At 36.3% G+C, this 23,180-nt stretch overlaps 1 protein-coding gene across 1 annotated transcript in view; it reads right to left on the bottom strand.

Annotated features, from left to right (window-relative positions):
- The window catches only part of TTC29 (tetratricopeptide repeat domain 29), a 646,928-nt gene that overhangs the window by 539,740 nt on the left and 84,008 nt on the right, over window positions 1–23,180 (bottom strand). The gene's annotated exons all lie outside the window — the stretch shown is intronic.

Below are 23,180 nucleotides of genomic sequence, written 5' to 3'. Positions count from 1 at the left end.
GGGTATAGCTCTATGGTAGAGCGTATACTTAGTATGCATGAGGTCATGGGTTCAATCCCCAGTACTTCACTAAAAACAAACAAACAAACCTAATTACCTCCCCCCCAAAAATTAAAAATTTTTTTAAAAAATTTTACAAATGCTTCCATTCACTTAGTATACATTCTGAATCCACATGGTGCTTATTAATCTTCTAACTAGAAATGAGCCACTGAATTAATTACTGATCAGCTGGGTAGGCGGATCCCCAAGACAAGAAGGGATCCGTTGTAAAATTTTTAAATAAAAAGAGCCCCAGTGCTTATTTTTTTGGTGACAACAAGTAAAGAGGGAGACGAGGAGACAGCATGTTGCTCAGCAGCCAGTCCTGGGAGAAAAAGAACCAAGGAATAAAGCAATCCAAATCTCTAGGGCTTTCAGAATGAAAAAAAATATGAGTGAGACATGGGACTGAAATTTAGCGGCTAAGACATAACCCATCAGGCTTAACTGGCAGGAAGCCCAGCAGCGAGGTTCCTTCTTCGGAACTAAACATCTGCCTGCCTTCACAGCTCCACAACATGCTAAACTGTGAGCAAAACGTTGCAGCATTCCACAAAGATCAAGGATACGTGACACTTAGAAAATTCAGTTGTGTGTGTAAATATTTACCTAGCTACTTCCTTGGGGTCTACAAACCTGTTTCATCTTATTGGCAGGGAGCTCCATCATTTTAGCCAGCCACTCACAATATTTTACTAGAAGTATGGGGAGGTGGGGAAGAGGCATAACTTGAAGTAACTGGGAAAATATATTGCAGGTTTTGAGTAGTAATCCCACCAATGCTTCTAAAACCAGGGGGAGTAGGGAGGGGCACTCTGAAATAGCAAGTCCATGTCAGAGAAATTAACATTCTGATGATCCACCGGACTTCCAGCTCCTGCCACTTTCCTTACTCAAAATTGAAGCTTCTTAACCCATTTTCAGGCTGAACCCTTTCCCAGAATCTGGATTCAATAGAACCACTAATCAAAAGAAACTGAAGGAGAGCCAGCTGAGCATCTCAAGTAGACATGCCTGCTAGGTAATCTCATTTCTAGACCTGCCCTGGCTTGTCGTTCCAGTCGTATTAACGTACCTTCACCTCGCTCTTGTGGACTGCTCCCTCCTTGTGTTTTATTGTGGACCTACTGTGCATCCACCCAAGAGCTAGACGCAGGAGTCCAACACTCCCCTCAGGTGGCCGACAGTCCACTTCCTCCAGGAAAATACTCTAAACTTCCTTTCCAGGTAAGTGGGAGAACATAGGCTCTGGCCTCAGTGGAAATTAAAAACTCAATCATTTAATAATTGGATGATAAGGCTGAAGAACTCTCTAGAAAGTGGAGCTAAATGAAAGAAAGAAAGACAATAAGACAATACAAGGGGAAAAGATAAGAAAAGTGGAGCATTGGTTCTAAAAATCTAGTATCTGAATACCAAGTTTCTTGAAAAAGAGGACCAACAAAAAGGTGGGGGGTAGGAAATCATCAATTGAAAAATTCAAGAGAACTTCCTAGAACTGAAGCACATGGAGGGATGACTGAGTGCCCAGCATGATGGGTGAAAATGAAGCCACATCTGGTATATCACTGAGAAGCTTTAGAACCCTGGGTGTAAAGAGAAGGGCAAACACAATTCCAGAGAAAGAAAAAAAAGCCAAATATGAAGGAATCAAAGTAAAATAGCCTCAAATGACACAGAAGCAAATGAAAGCTAGAAATTAATGGAGCAATGCCTTCAAAATTCTGAAGGAAAATTCTTTCCAGCCTAAACTTCTGTTAGCAGCCAAGCCATCATTCAAGTGTCAGGACAGAATACAAATATTTAAAGATATTCAAAGACTCAAAAATTTTTTCAAAAGTGGTGAAGGCCCTGGGATTCAAACAGTGATGAGTACAATTAATTATAAATAAGCAAATTTCAAACAAGACAACTCCAGGGAATACAGAAAGTTATGCAAAGAAGGGAAAAAGCTAGTGCATGCACAGAGTTCATCTATGAATGAAGTATAGAGGTACTAACAGCATAAACCTTTCTATTAACCCAAACAAAAGTATAAAATAACTGTATTGGGAGGTCAGCGGGTCAGGAAGAAGATATGTGAGTCGTGTGTGTGTGTGTGAAGGAAGGGGAGGAAAGGAACGAGAGCTAAAATCCTCACCTTCTAATGTGAAAAATCAATAGATTATGTCTAAAACTGGAGAGAAAAAATCAAGGAGTAGAACTAGTAGCATATTATTCAGAAATATGGCAGGAAATGTCAAGAATCAGCTATGGGTTATCAGTGTTTGCTTCTGGAAAGGGGGAAGTGGAGGGTGAGAGAACAAGGAAATCATTTTTCTTTTTTTTTTTTTTAACCAATCTTTTTTTAATAACCTTTTTTTTTTTACTTTATTATATTTTGGGGGGGGTAATTAGGTTATTTATTCATTTCTTAATGGAGGTACTGGGGATTGAACCCAGCATCTCATGCACGCTAAGCATGCACTGTACCGCTGAGCTATGCTCTCCACCAAGGAAATTGTTTTTCATTACTAATTTTGTAGGCCTTTTTGATTCTTAAAAATTATGAGTGATTATAATGTTGATTAAAATAAACGTGCAAGATGTTGAGGCCCTGCCCAGCTAAGGAAAGAGATAGAACAGCTTCTGACATTAGATCACCTTGATTTGCATCCTGGTTCTGCCCCTGACTAATGATGTGACCATGGGCATTTTAACCCCTATAAACCTCAGTTTCCTCAACTTAAAATGCAGCTTATAAAAACATTTACATCAGAGTGTTGCTGTGAAGTCTAAGTGATTAGCAGTGCCTGACACATTATGAGGCTCTGTTTTTCATGAGCACGTATTTAGAGTGGCTGCTGAGTAAGGCAACTAGCCCCAGCTGTAGGCATTTGGGACATGTCAGTGAGTGTAAAAGATCTCTACCCTCATGGAGCTTACTAGAATTAGTGGGAGAGATAGACAAACAATAAAATAATAATAAATGATACAGTGCATTAAAAAGTGACCAAGTGACATGTGCTATGGAATGAAATAGAGCAAGGAAAGGGACATCCACTGGAAAGTGGGGAGGTGCTTGCAATTTTCATTAAGTCGGTCAAGGATGACCTCATGAGAAGGTGACTTTTGAGCAAAGACTTGAAGGAGTGGGGAAGCTAACTATTCACATATTGGGGGGAAAGCACTTGAGGGCAGAGGAAGAGTCAGCTCTGCAGTGGGCAAGTGCATGGCCAGTCAGGGAAAGAGCAAGAGCGCCCCTGCAGATGGGCCAGTGAGGGAAAAGTAGCCGGAGATGAGGTCAAAGGGACCAGAGTGATTGTGGAGAGCACTGAAGGCAGGAGCAAGACCGTGGCTTTTCTTAGAGTGAAACGGGGACCCACTGCAGGGACTCAAACAGGGTGAAAGGATCTGATTCATCCTGTAAAAGAATGACTCTAGCTCCTCTGTTAGGAATAGAGAAAGCCTGGTGGGCTCTTCATTGGAAGCGGGAGACCAGTTGGAGGTGCCTGCCAAGTTCCAGAAAGAGACAGTCGTGGCTCAGACCAGCAAAGCTGGAGAGAAGTGATTGGATTCTCTCTACTGAGTACCTTTCACTATTATCATTTACCCAAGATGATGCAAATAAGTTAATAGCAGAAGTATGAAGCTATAGCTATAGCTCCCAGTCTTTTTCTGAATAAAGAGAAACTACAAATGGAAAATCTAAATGGAAATACAGTGTTGATTTTGTCCTTACGTAGATTAATAAAAATCTGTAAAAGTTGGGTTCCTTCTCAATCATAAAATCTCTGTTATTCCATAAGTCTTGACATTTGTATGCAATTAATGGATCTGGGATTTACACCAAGGGGCAGTAACAATTGTACACATGACACTATGTCCATTTCTTTTACTGTGCACTATACCTTATACAGTAAATATAATTTAGGTGTTGCTTTAGGTAAAGATTTATTCATTCATCAAATAATGATAAATAAGTCATGGACTATACCCTTGGCATGCTTACCAGTGTAGTGAGAGTGAGTAGGTGAACATAAAAGAATTTAAACTCACATAAGAAGGAGGTCAATGCCAGAAAACTAGTGGAAGTTAATTGCTCTAGGGAGTTCCAGGACAGCAGCTATTCCTTTCAGCTCGGGGAGGTCAGGAGGTGGTGTCTGAAAGGCTCCCTGGAGGAGGTGACATCCATGGGACTGTTTGTGTTTGGATGTTTCAGGATGGGACAGAAGGGCTGGATATTCCTGGAAATGAAAAAAAATTAAGGAAACTAGGTAGAACATTTCAATGTATATAAGAGGAACAATAATTTTTGAAGAGTCACTGGAGCATAGGGCATGGGAAGTGGAATAATGGAAATATGAGAAATAGGGTGAAGAATATCATATTAAGGAGAATTATAACATTGCCAGGTAAAGGACTCTGGGTAAAGATGATCATAAGAAGAAAAGAAATAAACACTGATGAGAATCCTATTGTCAGGGAAGGGTTCTAACACACTAAGCCAAGACATTGAACACTGGTCTGGCTGTGAGTTTCCCAAGTGTCAGATTTACTGTCCCAAGACAAGAATATGGGCAGGAACTTTGGGCTTAAATGAAAACTACCAGCCAAAAAAGTTGTTTCCTATTTTCATTTTTTCTTTTAAGATATTTTAAAATCTTTAGACATTTATTTCTCTGTTGCTTTGCTTTCTTTCCAAAGTCAAGGAAGAAATGTTAGCAATCCTTTCCCTCATCTCCTGCATCTCTCCTTGCCCCAGCTTTAGGAAAACAACACTATCAGCAAATCAAATGATCAGCCTTGTGCTTTGTGTTTTTATTGCAAGTCACTGGGGTCAAAACCAAGACCAAACCAGGACCCCCATAAATCATAACAAAGAATCTTTTTGCTACACGTAGTGAAATACGCCTGTAGCCAGCCTTTCACATGTCGGTAAACATAACTTCTGCAATTTGATTAAACAGTTCTGTTGTGTTCCACTGATCTCTTGAATGCCCTAATAAGTAGAAATGTAGCACCCACTCAGCAGGCCCTGAGATTATCTGTAACCCCGCTTATCTGGAGAGCTCTCAATTTGATAGTGGAATTTTGCAGTCTTAAGCAAAGTCCTGCAATCCCCATTTCTGCCAATAATAACAATAGCTAACATTTATTGAGAACACCCCTTGTGCCTGGCATGTGCAACCTCATTTAATCTTCATAGCAACTCGGTGAGGTAGGTACAATTATTTTGTCCATTTACAAATGAAGAAACCAAGGCACAGAGCAGTCAGGTAATTTGTCGTGGATCATAGAGCTAGAAAGAAATTAATGAGTGAACAACACTTTTCTCTTCCTTCTCCACCAAGAGTCCACAGTCCCTGCCAGCAGCTTTCACCCGACTCTTCCCTTTTCCATCAGGGTGCTCTCCTGAATCTGGAAATGAAGTCCTCAGACTACACCTCAGTTTCTTTCCATGAAGAAACTTCTATTTGTCTCCTAACCTGGGCACTTGCCAAAGCATCTTGTCCTCTGCAGCTTGCAGACTCTTTTAGTTTAAAAAAAGGCTCTGACTTAACCTTACCCTCTTACCACCCATTACTCTGTTATCTTATCACAACTTTCACAATTTTATCTTGAGTGGGTTTTTTTTTCCACTGCATTTCATCATTTTCAAATGTCAGATTAATTTGTCACCATGTGTACCCTTCTGAAGACCTTAACATCATGGTTCATTAAGACCATGCTGGAACCCAACCACCCAATCCAGACAAAAACTGAGAATTTAAATGTCCTTACGGGAATGGGAAAGAAAAACAGGACTGTGGTCCAGCTGCTTTTACATCTGTGTATTTCTTTGCTTGTTGACTTTGAAATGCTGAAACAATCCCACGTGGAAAAGATCCATCATTTTGTTGTTTATGCATCTAAGTACACAAACATATGCTCACGAATTCCTGGAGAATCTGGTTTACAATGCCAAGGTAATTCAACCAATGTGATCAGAGGCCTTCAATTAATTTTATAGAAATTTACAAGAACAGGTATATTGCCCTTGTACTGAAATAAATTACATCATTTTAATTGGATCTAGGAAATTTTGGTCCAAATAACCCATACTCTCCTAGACATGTAAAGAATTTTTTTAAATTTGCACTTAATTATTTTTATAGAAGAGAACTAAAGAACATTAAGCTCTATTTATATTTCTCTAGTTTTCTTTCAATTTTCATCATTGTGCATTCACAAGTACATTTTTATGTCATTGTATCATGCATGCATTGCTTTGTATTCTGCTTTTTCTTCACTTTGTTTAATATTCCTTTGTACCTACATAGACCCCATACTTGCCTTTTTTGTGTCATAAAATAATTATGTGGTGCTCCTTTATCATACTATTGCTGTTAATCTTTTTTTCTTTTTTTGGCTTTTGGCTTTTGGCTTTGTGTCCTACTTTAAACTGAGCTATTTTTAATATTGTCATGTAATCTACATTTTTCTCTTTAGGGATACCTCCATAGAACACTACTGTCAACTAAACTTTAGCTTTATCTAAACCCTTTGTTTACCCAAATTTTAATTTAAAACACACACACACACACACACACACACACACACACACACATATACACATACAATTCATGAGCAGTAGCAAAGGAAAATCCCTAAACCCTAACCTTCCCCACCCATTTTTCTCCCTAGCGCCTGGTCTGAACATCACTGCCATAGGTCGAGTCCCGTAAGTAGAACCACCATATCAAAATGAAGGAACAGTGTTAAAGCTTCCTTTTTTAATTATGCCAGACTACTATCCAAAAGGACTAGAGCAATTTACAATGCTGCCAGCTCTTTATAACTGTGCCTTCCCCAAAAGCTATCAACCGCCATTGGTTTTTTGCTATAATTATTGACATAAGATCTTTAAATAGGTATACAATGATACCTAAACACCGTTCCATACTCTCAATTTCGAGCAAAACATCTTCTCACATACGTGCTGATTTTCTACCTTTCTTGTGAGTACACATACTCTTCTCAACTCTGTATTGAATTGGCCTTTAGTACTGGTGTGACACATTTATGTAAATTCATGTAGCACCTTTACAACTTTCATTTTGTATATTTTTCTTATACATAGCATATATTTTTTGTTACAAAATTTATCTATTATTTTGTTATTCTGTTGTTTTCTTTGAAATTTTGTCCTCTTATTTTTATTAGAAATTTTTTAGCTTTATGTATTTAAATCCCCTTGTCTGAGGTCCAGCCTCAGAGATGAAAGCAGAGGCTGGGAGAGGTCACCACAGCCAACAGGGTTGCTCATGGGGCAGTTCTCATTCAGGCTCCTGGGGCAACAGCAAAAGAGAGCAGGCAGCCAGCCACACACACAGCCCAAGATGAGAGAGTCTGAGAAGACAACTGAAGTGGCCAGTCAGGGTGCACACTGGACAGGCTGGATCAACTGAAGTCAGAGAGCTATGGAGGATTCAGACGTGGACCCAACTGAGAGCAGTCTGGGCGAGTTTGAAATGAACTGCACTGTCACTAGTTCTTAATTCTATGTGGGGGGATGTGTGGATTGCCAGGAAAAAAAAAAAAAGCTTGTAATAAGTCAGAAAAAAGGAAGAACCATATCAAGACCTTCCATCTTATCTATGATGATAGCCTTGTTTCTTCAATAGCTAGGAATTTATTTTCCAATTATAAATTTCCTATCTTGTTCCAAAAGGTAGTAGGAAAAGCTTACACAGGAATACATACAATAAAATAATGTCAAAAAAGAAATAGAAAAACATAGGCAAAACATTCTCTGACATAAATCTTAGCAATGCTCTCATAGGGCAGTCTACCTAGGCAATAGAAATAAGAGCAAACATAAACAAATGGGACCTAATTAAACTTACCAGCTTTTGCACAGCAAAGGAAACCATAAATAAAACAAAAAGACAACCTACGGAATGGGAGAAAATTTTTGCAAATGATGTAGCTGACAAAGGCTTACTTTCCAGAATAAATAAACAGCTCACACAATGCAATAATAAAAAAAAAAAAAACCCAATCCAAAAATGGGCAGAAGTCCTAAACAAGCAATTCACCAATGACGATATACAAATAGGCAATAGGCACATGAAAAAATGCTCAATATCACTAATTATCAGAGAAATGCAAATTAAAACTACAATGAGGTATCACCTCACATCAGTCAGAATGACCATCATTCAAAAGTCCACTAACAATAAATGTTGGAGAGGGCGTGGAGAAAAGGGAACCCTCCTACACTGCTGGTGGGAATGTACTTTGGTGCAGCCATTATGGAAAACAGTATGGAGATTCCTCAAAAAACTAAAAATAGACTTACCATATGATCCAGCAATCCCACTTCCGTGTATGTAGCCAGAGGGAACTCTAGTTCAAAAAGATACATGCACATCAATGCTCATAGCAGCACTATTTACAATAATCAAGACATGGAAGCAACCTAAGTGTCCATCAACAGATGACTAGATAAAGAAGTTGTGGTATATTTATACAATGGAACACTACTCAGCAATAAAAAATAACATAATGCCATTTGCAGCAACATAGATGGAAGTAGAGATCATCATTCTAAGTGAAGTAAGCCAGAAAGAGAAAGAAAAATACCATATGACATCACTTATTATGTGGAATCTAAAAAAAAACAAAAAAAGGACACTATAAACTCATCTACAAAACAGAAACAGACTCTTAGACATAGGAAACAATCCCATGGCTACAGGGGAAAGAGGGTGGGAAGGGATAAATTTGGGAGTTTAAGATTTGCAAATGTTAGCCACTTTATATAAAAATGGATTTTAAAAAGTTTCTTCTGTATAGCACAAGGAACTATACTCAACATCTTGTAATAACCTTTAATGAAAAAGAATATGAAAACAAATATATGTATGTATATGCATGACTAGGACATTGTGCTATACACCAGAAACTGACACGTAGCTGACTGTACTTCAATTAAAAAAAATTTTTTTTAAAGAAACAGAACCAGGAAATTAGGCCAAGGAGAAATAGAATGCAAAGATCAGGTTTAAAAATAAAAAAAAGAACAACTAAAAGGAGTTAGGGTAAGTATCTGGTGTCCTTTCTGCTTGTCCGTGCCTTACTTGTTGGTAAATCTGGTGTTTCTTATGTAATCTGTGGTGCATTTGTCAATAATTCAGCTCTTCTTTATCCCAATTACCAGTTGTCCTGCTACATATAGTGATTAGTGATTCCATTCTCTATTGTTCTAGTGTCTCTGACTTGCCATCTTTCATTCTCTTAAAGTAGTTTGTGAATTCTTCTGAAATGTCAATGTAATTATGTTTTCCCTTTTTAATCCAATCCATAAAGTTGTTTTTATAATAAGCTTTATGCTTAGAGCAGTTTTAGATATACAGAAAATTACAAAGATGGTATAGAATTCCCACTGTGTATTCCCCTGTTACTAATACAGTACATCAGTAGGCTACATTTGTTACAATTAATAAACCCAAAACAATTCATTATTATCAACCAAAGTCCATACTTTGTTTAGAGCTAAGTTTTATGCCATGTCCCTTTTAACTGTTCCAAGATCCCACCCAGGGTACCAGGTTACATTTAGCCATCAGGTTTCCTTAGGCTCCTCTTTGACTGTAACAATTTTTCAGGCTTACCTTGTTTTTGGAAACCTTAATACTTTTAAGAAATATTGGTCAGGTATTTTGAAAAATACTTCCTTGCTATGGACTGACTTGTATCTTCCCAAAATTCATGTGTTGAAGCTCTAACCCTCAATTGTGACTGTATTTGGAGATAGGATCTGCAAGGGGGTGACAAAAGCTAAATGAGGTCCTAAGGGTAGAGTCCTAATCCAATTGGGCTAATAATCTTATGTAAAGAGGAAGAGACACCAGAGCTCTCTCTCCACTGTGTGAGGACAAAGCAATAATGTGCCATCTGCAAACCGGGAAGAGAGCCCTCCCAAAATCTGACCACACTGGCACCCTGATCTCAGACTTCCAACCTCCAGAACTGTAAGAAAATAAATTTCCATGTTTCAGCCACCCAGTCTATGTTATTTTGTTATGGCAGCCCAAGCTGACTAATATATCCCTTCATTGGGATTTGTCTGATTTTTTTTTCTCATATTACACTGGTATTTGGGGTTTGGGAGAACAAGACCACAGAAGTAAAGTGCCATTTTCACTACATCATATCAAGAGTACATACTATCTCACAGATATAGAAAACGAATTAGTGGGTACCAAAGGGAAAAGGGTGGAAGGGAGGATAAATTGGGAGTTTAGGATTAACAGATACACACAACTATATAAAAGACAGATAAACAGCAAGTACCTACTGTATAGCACAGGGAACTATATTCAATATCTTATAACAGCCTATGATGGAAAAAGGTTATGGAAAAGAATATGTATAATATACATATATCACTTTGCTACACACCTGAAATTAACACTGTAAATCGACTATACTTCAATGTAAATAAAGGTTTTTTTTAAAAAAAAAGTGTATATACTATCAACATGACATCAGTGGTGATATTGACCTTGATTACCTGGATGAGGCAGTGTTTGTCAGGTTTCTCCACAGTAAAGTTATCATTTTTTCTCCCTTTGAATACTGTACTTTTAGGGAGGAAGTCTTTGGGCACAGCCCACACTTAAGGAGGGAGGATTTAGATTCCACCTCTTTGAAGGTAAAGTATCTACATAAATGATCTGGAATTCTTCCACATGAGATACTTGTTTCTTTATCCCCATTTATGTATTTATTCAATTATTTATTTATATCAACATAAGAAGCAGAGAAAGGGGGTCTGCGGGGAGAAGGAGAAATGCCTTTCCCCCAGGTGGGATAAGGCTCTAGTAAATCTTTCCCTTGTCATGGAGTGTATGTATTTTCATATATAAAAATAAGTAATAGCTAAATAGTAATTGGTGTGCAATACTTTAGGAGCTTTCTTATATTCTGAAAATTTGGTAAATTCATTTGTTGACTTCTAATCAGTTATTTCCATAACTTCTTTGACTTTTCTAATTTATATATATGTATCTTCACAAGAAAATTACTCCTAAAATAGTTTCCTCTTTATTTTATGTCTGATTTTGTTTTTCTCTCAAAGAGTTATTGCCAGCATTTCAAGCGTTATGGTAAATTGCATCAGTGACAAGCGCATATACTCATCTAACTCCTGGTCCAAGGAAACAACTTCAGTGTGTCTAGAGTAGATGTAATATTTATTCATTCTAAATGCATACTATTAAAATTTAATTTTTTAATTTTAATGCATACATTTTAAATAAATAAAATTTAAAATTTTAATAATTTAGTTACCTATTATGTAACTTAATCAAGACAAGGTGGCAAATCTCTTTTACTGAATACCTTCCTGAAATCAATTGAACTTACATTGTTGCCTTTTGTTTTTTGTCTTGTTTATCCAGTAAGTGGTATCTCTGTGACATAGACTCCTCACCTTGTTGCAATACCTCTATTTGACTACAGTATAATATTCATTTGCCATACAACTATATTTTGTTTGCCAAGTTTCCTACAGTTTACCTTTAATACTTGCCTGTTTATTTTTTCTTTTATAATCTGATAGCGTTCTTATATTCAAACTCAAAACTATATCTGCCCTATTAAATAAATCAGGTAACATATTTTAGAAAAGTGTATCTTCCTAAGAACACATTTTTGGAAATTTTGGAAATTTGGAATTTCACAGTTTCATAACATTGGGGAACAAATATCAATTTTCAAATCATATAGTAACCTTTTCTATTTCTTCCTCTCTTAATAGTCAATTTACACTCTTTCTTGTGCTTATTTGAGTTTTACCATTTTTATAAGTAATCATTTAATTTGATCATCAAATGTATTAATATAAACTGGGAATAATAATATAGAAATTATTTAAAACATGCTGTCAATGATCTTTTGCATTCTGATTTTAACTAATATTTACTCTTTTCTTATCAATTAGAACAAGTCTTTTAAATAAATCATGTGAGTAGTTTACTGAACTTCTTTTTTGAAGAACTTTGATCTTAAATGTTGTTTTATTAATTTTTTATTTTATTGATTTCAAGCCCTTAGTTTTATTTCAGCATCTCCTTTTGCAATTACATGGAGCTTTATAGATCATATTTTAAGGATAGCCTATGCCATTTCTATGAGAAGAAAGCCAAACAGCATCTAATATGCTCTGTATGGTTCGCCTTTTTTCCTGTAAGGGTCTACAAGTTCATCATATTATGTGAAACTGAATTTACCCAGGGTGGAGAAAAAGATACCTACACATGAATAAACAACTGTCACAATGAATCAACAGAAAAAGAAAGTAAAGAAACAATCCCCTTTAAAATAGCAGCCAAAGTAACAAAATACCTAGGGATTAATCTAACCAAGGAGGTGAAAGAATTATACACAGAAAACTGTAAACCACTGATGAAGGAAATTAAAGAAGACTTTAAAAAATGGAAAGATATCCCATTCTCTTAGATTGGAAGAATCAATATTGTTAAAATGGTCACACTGCCCAAGGCAATCTACAGATTTAATGCAATCCTTATCAAATTACCTAGGACATATTTCACAGAACTAGAACAAAACATAGTAAAATTTATATGGAACCATCAAAGACCTAGAATTGCCAAAGCATTACTGAAGACAAAGAAAGAGGCTGGAGGAATAACTCTCCCAGACTTCAGACAATACTATAGAGATACAGTAATCAAGACAGCATGGTATTGGTACTAAAACAGACGTATAGACCAATGGAACAGAATACAGAGGCCAGAAATGAACCCACAAACTTTTGGTCAACTCATCTTCGACAAAGGAGGCAAGAATATACAATGGAATAAAGACAGTCTCTTCAGCAAATGGTGTTGGGAAAACTGGACAGCAGCATGTAAAGCAATGAAGCTAGAACACTCCCTTACACCATACACAAAAATAAACTCAAAATGGATCAAAGACTTAAACATAAGGCAAGATACAATAAACCACCTAGAAGAAAATATAGGCAAAACATTATGTGACATACATCTCAAAAATGTTCTCCTAGGACAGTCTACCCAAGCAATAGAAATAAAAGCAAGAACAAATGGGACCTAATGAAACTTACAAGCTTCTGCACAGCAAAGGAAACCATAAATAAAACAAAAAGACAACCTACGGAATGGGAGAAAATTTTTGCAAATGAAACTGACAAAGGCTTGATCTCCAGAATATACAAGCAGCTCATACGACTTAACAAGAAAAAAACAAACAACCCAACCCAAAAATGGGCAGAAGACCTAAACAAGCAATTCTCCAAGGAAGACATACAAATGATCAATAGGCACATGAAAAAATGCTCTATATCACTAATTATCAGAGAAATGCAAATCAAAACTACAATGAGGTATCACCTCACACCAGTCAGAATGGCCATCATTCAAAAATCCACAAGTGACAAATGCTGGAGAGGCTGTGAAGAAAAGGGAACCCTCCTACACTGCTGGTGGGAATGCAGTTTGGTACAGCCACTGTGGAAAGCAGTATGGAGATTCCTCAAAAGACTAGGAATAGACTTACCGTATGACCCAGGAATCCTGCTCCTGGGCATATATCCAGAAGGAACCCTACTTCAAAATGACACCTGCACCCCAATGTTCATAGCAGCACTATTTACAATAGCGGCCGCCAAGACATGGAAACAGCCTAAATGCCCATCAACAGATGACTGGATAAAGAAGAAGTGGTATATTTACACAATGGAATACTATTCAGCCATAAAAACTGACAACGTAACGCCATTTGCAGCAACATGGATATTCCTGGAGAATGTCATTCTAAGTGAAGTAATCCAGAAAGAGAAAGAAAAATACCATATGAGATCGCTTATATGTGGAATCTAAAAACAAACAAACAAAGCATAAATACAAAACAGAAATAGACTCATAGACATAGAATACAAACTTGTGGTTGCCAAGGGGGTGGGGAGTGGGAAGGGATAGACTGGGATTTCAAAATTGTAGAACAGATAAACAAGATTATACTGTATAGCACAGGGAAATATATACAAGATCTTATGGTAGTTCACAACGGAAAAAAAAATGTGACGAATATATATATATGTTCATGTATAACTGAAAAATTGTGCTCTACACTGGAATTTGACACAACATTGTAAAATGGTTATAAATCAATAAAAAAATGTTAAAAAAAATTGTCAGACTGGCTGTTCTATCACTGACCTATTTATTGTTCAAATTCTGGAACAGAAAAGAAAAAAAGAGCTTTCAAATACACAAGGAAATGCCAGGAACATGTAAAAGATTTAAAAGCCATGGTTGCATTGGGTCCCTGCCTTGTGTATAGTCATGCTTTCAAAAGGTTTATAATAAGAACCAATAACTCAATGAACGTTGAGGACTGACTCCTATCAGTCTACATACCACCACCAGGGCAAGAATTTCTCTCAGATCTTAGCTTCCAGGTGTGGTTCACCTCACTCAACCTTTCTCACTTTAAAGAATTTCTTTTCCTCAAGGTGCTTTCAAATTCTAATGAGCCTCCAGATGTCTGTTGCAAAATATCTGTGGCCCTTTACACACTTTCATCACTGGCTCATAAACAACTCTTCTTTTATCTTCAAACAGCCTCCACGTGTTTCAAAGTTTGTTTCTAAAAAAAAGTTTTGTTTGACTACACAGTTCTAGAGGATTTTGTATTTCTGTCTAAAAGTCAATGAGCTTTGGCTTTGACGAGTTTCTTTTTGTACCTGAACACATCTTCAGTTTACATTTTTGCTTATCATAGAGATGACAGGTCCCATCAAAAATAACAAGTTGTCAACCTGACTAATCTTTGTCCTTAAGACATGAGGCTAATCCCTGCAGGCCTGTGAAGCTTCTAGACTCTACCATGTGCTGTTAAAGATAGAAGGTAGACTAAAGAATCAAAACCTCACACAATGTAAGATTTTACACATCACAGCTTATTAACATACTGACATTACGAGCGGCTTCTATTTTTTTCATCATTTTTTGCTTTATTGCTGTTAGGTACAATAGATTTTAGTTGCTGTTTTGTTTTAAAGTAAAGCCCTGGAGGAGGGGCTTGAAGATGGTGGAATAGAAGGACAAGGAGCTCACCTTCTCCCATGAATACATCAAAAAGACATTTACACGTCCAACAATTCTCACAGGATACCTACTGAACTTTGGCAGAAGATTTGTACAATTGGAACTACAAAGAAATCTTCACAAAGCCAGATAAACAACAAGGTCCTACTTGTTGTATAGGGAATTATACTCAATTCATTGTAGCAGCCTACAATGAGAAAGAATATAAGAATATGAAAAGGAATATATATATAACTGAGTAACTATTCTGTACACCAGAAATTAACAGAACATTGTAAACTGAATATAATTCAATTAAAAAATTTGAATAAACAAAGTGAAACTCTGGACTGCACTGAAACACAACTATGGAAGAAAACAGTAACAGGAACGGTTTAAAAGAGATGTTAGGACTGCAAAACGTCCAGCTTCACAGAAGCACCCTAAGACCAGGAGCTGTGTCTTACTCATCTTTGTAATCTTTCTCCCTTAGGATATGGCTCTCCACCCCTACCAAGGACTGGCTTCCACTGGTCTACACAGGGCCTCAATACAAATTAGAAAAAGAAATCTCTTCTTCCCGTAGAAATTTTTTTTAAGTCAGCATAGTGTTTATTTCTGTTACAACAACCACAACAGTGACTTCATAAAGTCACTCTTTATGAAATTCACAAATCCAACTCTTGAACATAAAGGACAAAATTAAAAATTGTAATCAGAGTAATAAAGAATGCCAACTAATTACAATATAGTAATTTGTTTAAAATAATTACACATCATTCTTCCATGGTGAATAAATTTATTACAGCAATTCCAATAATTATTTGTAACTGTCTCATTCTATAGAAATGGCCTCTGGGTTAGCCTGTATTTTTTGTAATAGTGTAGATCTTAAATCATGTTTATTAAATATTTAATGTGAGAATAAAGTCTCCACTGGCACTGATACTGAGAGTTGAATGTAAACTGAGAGCCAGATAAGTATCTGGAGCTGTATGCAGTAAATTAAGGCTGCATGATGCGCTATCAGTGCCATTCGTTAGTATGTTCATCAGTCAACTTCAGTTGTAAATTTTTACGTACTTGTAGTAATTCATTTCTACAGTTTTTCAAAGTATATATGTCATCTAGAACAGAGGTCAGCTAACAACGGCTCAAAGGCTAAGTCTGACCTACCATCTGTTTTTGTACTGCCATAAGCTAAGAATAGCTTTTGCATTTTTAAATGATTAGGAGAAAAAACATTAATAGTATTGCATGATACATGAAAACTTCATAAAATTAAAATTTTGGCATTCACCAATAAAGTTTTATTGGAACACAGTCCTGCTCATTTGCTTACGTATTGTATATGGCTGCTTTTACACTACAACACAAAGTTGAGTAGAGACCAAATGGCCCACAAAGCCTAAAATATTTACTACCTAGCCCTTTTGCAAACCCCTGATCTAGAACTCTGAGAAGGCTGTGACAGTCTATTTTTTTTAAACGTTTTTTGATTATCATTTTACAATGTTGTGTCAAATTCCAGTGTAGAGCACAATTTTTCAGTTATACATGAACATGCATATATTTATTGTCACATTTTTTTTTTGCTGTGAGCTACCACAAGGTCTTATATATATTTCCCTGTAATATACAGTATAATATTGTTTGTGATAGTCTTTTGGTACTGAAAACTTTTTAAAATGAGAAGCATATGTCATTATTATGTACCAGCAGTAATGGTTATATAATGACATTATTATATATTATTATTATGTATTATTATGATCTAGATTTACTGTATTTATATTGCATGTTATTATTCTTTATAGGTCTGTATTGTTAATACATCTATGTATTTAGGTATCTTTCATTACATCATCAGCAATTTCTAAAAGTGCACAACACACTTTAATTTAGTTTTCAGTGACAGAATGTTATCAGTTGACTTCATCATGTTTTTGACAAAGGTTTTTAAGTTTTTTATCCTTCGTAAATGTGGTTTTAAATACAGTTCAATGTCTGAAGTCAAAAAGTCATTGGTTAGTTCTTGGAAGTTGGAAAATTTAGTGATGTCAAAAAATATTTTTAACTGCATTGTTAATGATCAAGTGTAAAGAACGGACAGGTCAAAAAATAAAGACTTTTGTGCAACCTGTTATGTTTTCTATATATACACTTAAATCCCTGGCCCCTCAATCTATTTTTACCTTTATTATTGTTTTCGTAAGTGATTTAGTCCCGAAGAAATGTACACAGTTCTTCTTTAGTTATTTAATTTACATGGAAAATTCCAATCCAAGAGTTCACATATGGAAATATATGCATTTCTATAATCTACAAACCTAACAATAATTGCTCTTAACTTGGCATACATTAGGGATTTTATCTAAAATAATTCAGTTATGTTTTACATTTCTTTTTATCCAAACTATTCTGTTATAATTTCATAATTTTGGTTTTTTATTCCATCCTTCAGGAAGTATATTATGTTGCCAATGTTTCTATTTTGTGCAAATGTCTTCCATAACATACAATTCTGCTACAGTGTCTGCAAAATATAGCAAACTGCCATTATCTCACTCACAAAATTTCTTGAATAATCCTCTCAATGCTAACACATAGCTTTGCCAAAAACTGAATCACTCATATTAAGAGGCCATCACACTATGACAATATTTTTCTCTTTTTGAATAACCTCTGTAGCATCGATAGTTATGAAACTTTTCTATACAGTATTTCAGTTTTGAGCACTTATATTACTATTGATGTGCATTACACTTTTTTCCATTCTTAGTAAGAATACATAATAAAAGCTGACAGTCCTTGACTACTTCATCATTCATTAGTGGAGTTTATTCTATCCCCAAAGTATTTATAATATGGACAAAAGAATCTTTTGACGTAAAATAACTATAATCTAATCATTTTCAACATTTGGGAGAATTCGTGTATAATCATATGTTCTTACCTACAGTTTATTTTGTAATATAATACTGTCTTACAAGAATTGGATCATTTTCAACAGGAGTGGCATATCCTTGTGTTTCATATTCAAATTAGATGGCCATAAACCTGGATGCCAAATAGAATGTTCAGTTTAAAAGATTCTTTTGTGTTTTTCCCCTTCAAATTGTTCTTGAAATTGTTCATTTAGAGTAGACATTGAGGTGGAAGGGAAATTTACATACATCTCCATTAATGACATATCTATGCTGCATTCTGCTGAATATTCTAGTTTCAAAATTCTTTTATTTTTTGGTCTTCTATTTCTCTCTTCTATTTATTTAACTAGCCAAAGTTTCTCTTTATCTTTTTTTCTAACAACTTCCCAATTACATCTCTTCTGATACCAATAATTTATTTAAATTTTCTTTTCAACATCCGAGGGAAAATACACCTTTTTTCAAAAATTTATAACATTTAAAAATATTATATAACATGTCTCTAAATTTTAAGTAGTTAATTTTTGCATGAACATTTCCATAGTAAAAAAAATACTCAGTACTATAATATAATTAATAAATTGTTACATGGTAATCTAATTTGTATCTATGTAAAATATACTTTGTAGATTATTAACAGGGTTTGAATCATTACTTAGTAATTTGTGTCATAATATAAGTACTTGTAAATTAACTGGTAACTTAGCAATACAATTCTGGTCTAGGAAACAAATGGCAGATGGTATAAACTGTAGCATATGATACCCAATTAAGCCAGTGTACTAAAACCAATAGGGGATTTTTAAAAAGATATTCACCAAGATATTTAATAAGAATTTTCTTGTTTAGAGGCCCAGTTATTTGATCAAAATGTTGGTTTTTTTAAAGTATTAAATCTATTCCTGTTTTGTAATGTAAAGCAGAATAATACAAATTTTTTCTGCTGTATTAAGCCCCTATGCAACCTTCCATTAGAAATTTGTCACATTATGCTGGTTTCAATAGAGGAAAATTCCTTACTGTCACAAGCCAGAAATGTGCTGTAATTAATATGCAGGCAATTCCTCTCTGGATCCAACACTTAGGATAAATAAAATAGTTTAAAAATCTCAATATAATAAGCATGTATACCTATGGAATCAATCCTGTTTGCTATGGCACCCTTGTGCAGCACACAACCTGAACAATGTAAACAGCAGCTATCTATAAGAGGGAATGTGGAAATACTCCCATCCAGTGCCTATCCTAGGAGTAGTTTAACAAGAATTGTTAAGTGAATGGCATGTGGTACCTAATCTGTATCTATCTTTTATTTTTTTTCTCTTTCCCATTCCCATCGTCTGTCCCAAACTTTCTTCATTTAACTTGAATCTTTATTGAAAGTTGAGATTGTTCTGAGTAATATCAAGCATTTTGTGCCTCTCAACAAAACAGTCATCCAAGCCCAAAGAAAGAGTAACTTTTAAAAATATGGAAAATTGAGGAAATGTAGTAACTCTGTATTTGGATGGGCCATCCACATAAACAGCTAGAATACAGCTACTAGTGTTTAAGAAGAGATCAATTTTAAACATGAGACAGACAATAGTGGTTCAGCAGAAGAAACTAAAATGATAATGTCTCTAAAAGCATAACTACAATTCATTTTTAAAAACGTATTAAGCATGCAGAATTTAGCACTGGATATCCATCCTAGTGGGAGAGAGAACCAACATACAGATTAATTCTATACTGCTAGAATATGACATATACTATGAAATGGGTACAGAGAAGTGCTTTGGGGAGATAAAGGAGAAAGAAATCACTATAAAAGATAGTGAAATTTTCTTTAATTGATTGATCAAATATTGATTGAGGACCTATGATGGGCAGGAACTATTCTTAGTGTTAAAGCAAAAAAAAAAAACCAGCAAAAATAATCACCCTCCCAGAGCTTACAATCCATGGATGGAATCAGACAATAAACAAGTAAAAATTAAACATCTTACATAGTACAGAGCGCTCTGGAGAACAGTAATGGCAGAGGACTGGAGTTGTGTTGGAGACGTGCGGTTTTAGACAGGGTATACAGGAGGCCTCCACAGGAAGGCCATGTTTCAGAGAAGCCCTGAAGGAGGCCTGGGAGTAAGTCATGTGATTCTTGTTAATATCATTTGTTTTGAGGGAACTGTCTGTGCCAGAGTGTGACTGGTGAGATGGAGGAATTACACATCCAGGGAACAGTGTGAAGGCCAGTGGGGCTGGAGTGGAGAGGAAGTCCAGCTGTAGGAGACGTGGGGAGAGAGAAAACGAGGGGCCAGATCATGTAGGACCTTGGAGAGCACTGTGAGGGCTCTCTCTCTGAAGGAAAGGAAAACAAGTAGGGGCAACTGTCTCAAAACTCTGGACTGGAGATGGTAGTGGCTCAGACCAGAGTGATAGTGGAGATTGTCTGAGGTGGTCGTAGAGGAACACAGAAATCTCTTTTAACATTTTCTGAGTGCCTCCCCAGATGCCAAGAACTGTACCCAGCTCAAGAGCTGGGTCTGAATCCCTTGCATGAATACTTTGTACTTCCTTGACCGATAACTCAAACCCTATTGAAACTGAGAGTTGCCCTTTCTGAAATATGCCTTCTTGCTGCTCTCAGGTCAAACTGACCTCCAGGATCCTCACTCTGACCCAACCCAGACTACTTTTCACTGTAACCCTTGGATGTGGTGACCTGAAATCCCTCATTCCCACCAGCAGCAACTTACTTCATAGTTAGAGTTATTGTCCATGAAAGGCAGAGGTGGAAACTTTCATTGCATATTTGGAGGATAGCACCCAACTGGTCTAGACACCCAAGATCACAGTGTGTGTGAAAGGTAGCAATGGAAGATGAGACTAGAAGGGCAGACTTGGGTCTGGGAGGGCCACCACATGACATTTGGACCTCATCTTCTAGGACAAGGCCAATGGACACACATCTTTTATTGCATGCTTTTTATAAGTGTTGTAAATTGGATTACTGTTCAGCAACTATTTAGTATCTTCTCTCCTTCTAGGCAAGAATATTCGATCCTATCTTTGCTGACAAGGGGGCTTGGTCATTCCCAATACATATATATTTTTTGGGTGTATATACATGCATTACTATGCAAACACAAATACATACAAAATATAAACATAAATTACAAATTTGAAAGGTATGAGCAGAAAACTAATTAGGAATAAAGTCCTCATAGTTTCTTTCCACATCCCAGTGGATGGTCTTAAGCACTTCCTGGGATGGTGGGTCCAAATCTGTGCTCTCAGCTATCAGATTTTGCTGTTTGAAACAAACTAAAACATTATTAACACCTACTTTATTCCAGAAATTAGGGATAGATGCACCAAAAAAAGAAGATGATGATGACAAGGTCAGGGCACTGGTCTTAAAGAAGGTTTACAGCAGGAAAGAGCATAAAAAGTTTAAAAGAGAGTATTTTAGAAACAGGAAGTAGGGATAAGAGATTAGAGATAAGAGGAGAGAGATTTTAGTAGGTAGTTTATAAAGTATTGACTTGGCCACGAAGGAGGGACGACAAGAAGAATGGAGAAAAGAAGGGAGAGAGAGAAAAGAAAAAAATTTGGAAATAGTTTGAAATAATCCTCAGCTGGATAAAGATCTGCCTAATAACTAAACTTCAGCTCATTTCCATACATACCTATGAAATAATGGTTTATATTTATAAACTACTATTTGTAAAGTATCCTCATATACTCCATTTGATTTTAGTTATCGTAATCCTCACAGTAACCCTATGGGACGGACATTCATATCCTCATTTGGTAACTGAAGACCACCGAGGCTTAACATTTCTTCCCTCACATCTAAAAGGATGCAGAAGAATTTGGAAACACTTTTCCCTCTGGTCTTGGAGTTAATTTTCACAGTCAGATGTGGGAAGATCTTCCTTCACTTTGAAAGATTACAGCAGTTCTATATGTTAACCTTGCCTGGTGAGCAACCAGCTAAAACTATGGTCTTGAGAAAAATGAGTTAGAGAGGCCATGTGGTTTGGGGAGTTATACAGACAATATTGCAGATGTTCTGTCAGGTGTGTTACAAAGCTCTCATCCATGTAAGGGAACACTCTGCTGAGTGTATCTGGTGGGAACACTCTTAGTAAGAATGAATGATGTTTACCTACAACTATTTTTGAGATGTGGGGTCCTTATCTACATTTTACAATGCATAACCAAAAGCCCTGGACTCAGGAATAATAGTAAAATTTCAGAATGAATTGAAAATCAGGAAAACAACTTAATGTCTTTGATGGAGAGCAAGGTAATAAATAAAAAATGGGTTTAGAGAAGTATTGTGTTCAAGATCAAGTTCCAACAAATTAGGAGAAGTGCAAACTTAGGTTGTCTGCCATATATCCTCATCTCAAGGAGTGGTTAGGAAGCTCAAATAAGATAATAAATGGAAAGTGTTTTGAAAATTTGTTGACAGATCCAAGAAATGGTTATTGCATCAGACATACACACGTGAACAATATGAGCATTGCCTCCGCCCTCATGGAGCTTAGAGTCTCAAAATACATATTTATTGAGTGATTTATACATATCAGGCACTGAGGTGAGCACTGGGGATAAATGGTGAGCAAGTTCTTGCTGTCTAGGTGCTTAGAACATAGGGGAGAAGTGACAAACACAAAACACACCAGCCACACAAGTAAGTGTCAAACTGAAATGGGGCAGGTGCCAGGAAGGGAAGAGGTGCCCTCTGCTATGACAGGACTTTCGCCTCACAGACCGATCATGTGAGCTCAATTCTGAATGATGATGAGAAGAAAAGCCATTTGAAGGGCAAAGAGCAGACAATCTCCAGAGGCAGAGGGAGGAAGCCAGTCTATTTTACAAAAGAAAAGAAAGCCACTGTGAGTGCACTGAACAATGAGAGGGATCACAGAGCGAGATGAAGTTGGGAAGGAGGTAGGGTCCATGGCCATTCAGGCTATTTTAAGGGGATTCTCACTTTACTCCAGGAGCCCTGGGACTCAATCATAGAGTTTTAAGTCATGAAAACAGTGTGTTGAATATTATGTTCATACTGCCTTGTGTAAAGATCACAGGGTTACAATGTGGAGATCTGACT

Source organism: Camelus dromedarius, chromosome 1 (genome assembly GCF_036321535.1).
Source record: "Camelus dromedarius isolate mCamDro1 chromosome 1, mCamDro1.pat, whole genome shotgun sequence".
NCBI lineage: Eukaryota > Metazoa > Chordata > Mammalia > Artiodactyla > Camelidae > Camelus > Camelus dromedarius.
This window is presented reverse-complemented; position numbering and strand designations above follow the sequence as displayed.